This window comes from Sarcophilus harrisii, chromosome 6 (assembly GCF_902635505.1).
Source record: "Sarcophilus harrisii chromosome 6, mSarHar1.11, whole genome shotgun sequence".
Lineage (NCBI taxonomy): Eukaryota > Metazoa > Chordata > Mammalia > Dasyuromorphia > Dasyuridae > Sarcophilus > Sarcophilus harrisii.
Genome location: NC_045431.1, coordinates 166,827,595 through 166,829,657, shown reverse-complemented (window position 1 = coordinate 166,829,657; position 2,063 = coordinate 166,827,595).

Sequence of the window (2,063 nt, the reverse complement as noted above, 5' to 3'; positions counted from 1 at the left end):
ACAAACCCCCTAAATCCAGAAAGATAATGTATTCTCACCTGGATCTTCTGATTACTATCTTATCAGTAAGTTTTTTTTTGTTGTTGTTGTTTTGTTTTTTTGTGTAAGTCTGCTACTATATTGTTATTTGACTTTGTGTCATTTTCTTTAATAGCAAATAATGGATTTTTGTTGCTGTTCATTCCTATTTACCTTGATTTTGCTCTCTTCATAGTTTGATTACTTATAGCAATGTAATCCCAAAGAAACTCTCATTTCCTTTGCAAAATTTTAAAGCCTAACAAATTCTCTGGATATGAAATCAATTTTAACTGGTTGCACAGAATATTTGCCAACTTGGCAATGAAGTTATTAGTGGTGATGAACTTTTAAAAATCATACCATCATGAAATATAGGCAGGAAAATAAGTACAATGGAGAAACTCAAGGAGACCTCTCAATCCTTTTCGTGAGACTTTCTCTACATTTCTTCATTTTAATCAATATAATTGAAAAAGATGAAGATAATTCAGAGATCAGGACTAGAGCATCACAAGTAGTCTATGCCATGTGAGAATAGGCTGTAGTAGATAATTTAGTCTAAAATTGAAACTGATGGGGAGATGAAACTTTGGAAAATTTATAAAATACTCCTGTGCCATCTAAACAGTATGATTTTTTTCGTGCATTCACACTTCAGATGTATGTACTGGGCTATCATCTGTGTGGTTGAATTGACAATGACTAATGTGACATGGATAAGTTAGGTCGTCTGTGAGGAAGATAAGTATTAAAGTCTCATTTGAAAAATTGCAATCACATCATTGTGTCCTATATATAGAACCACAGATTTATAAAGAGGTGAAGGAAGGAAGGCAGGAAGGCAGGAGGGCAGGAGGGCAGGCAAGCAGGAAGAAAGGAAGGAAGGAATGAAGGAAAGAAAGAAGGAAGGAAGAAAGGAAAAAAGGAAGGGAGTTAGAAATGAAGGAAGGAAGAAAGGTATGAAGGCAGGAAGGAAGGGAGATAGGAATGAATGAAGTTAGGGAGGAAAGAAAAGGAACAGAGAGAAGGAGGGAGAGAAGAAACAAACATTTATTATCTATGTGCCTGACCTTATATTATTATTTTTTAAAATTAAACTATTGTTTCATTTGAGGTGACATTATTATCCTCATGGTTGAGGGAACTAAGGCTGAGAAATGCTGAATGATTTGTCTGACACACAGGTATTAAATGTCTGAGGCCACAGCACTCTGTCACCTAGTTGGAAGATTCTTGCCCTTCATTCTTGAAGAGGACCAAAATGACAACACTACGTTAGAGTCAAGTTACAATGTGTCCGGCTATAGCTGATCAAACCAATATGATCTTGGAATGCTCTACCACAGGTTGGGTACAAATAGTTCTTGTGAACATTTAGAGTGGATTCTCTAAATTTGCACATTTCATCTTTCTTTTAAGTTACTTCCATTCTGTTTTGCTAAAAAAAAAAACAAACAAACAAGCATAAAACATAGTACTTTCTCTGATGAGGGCATGCCAATGCTGGGCAGTCCCATACTGGTATCTCCCATGTTGCACAATCAATTGCAAAGTTTTAAAGAAAGACTTTGAAAGTGTCCTTGTATCTTTTTTTTTCTGATATTGACCTGATTCTGGTAATGTGTGTATCAAGCTCATTATCAATGTGGACATCCCTGGAAAGTATACTGTCAAGGTAAGAGAACTTATTCACAGCATTCAAAACTTCTCCATTTGCTGTAACCAATGGTTCCCCATATGGATGATGTGGTACTTACTGATGGAATAGCTGTGTTTTCTTGGTGTTAATGTTAAGCCAAAATTAGCACAAGCAGCAGAAAATCAATTCACGTTTTGTTATATTTCAGCTTCAGAGGCCGCACTGAGTGCACAATCATCTGCCAACAAGGAATCATGCACCAACACTTCTTCCACTTTTATCTTGATTTGTAGCCTTTTAAAATTGAAGAATTTTCCATCAATCACAGCTGTATCTGACCTTGGTGCTATGTTTGTCTTCATTGACGGCATATGACAGAATGGCTGAAAACATCATACAAAAA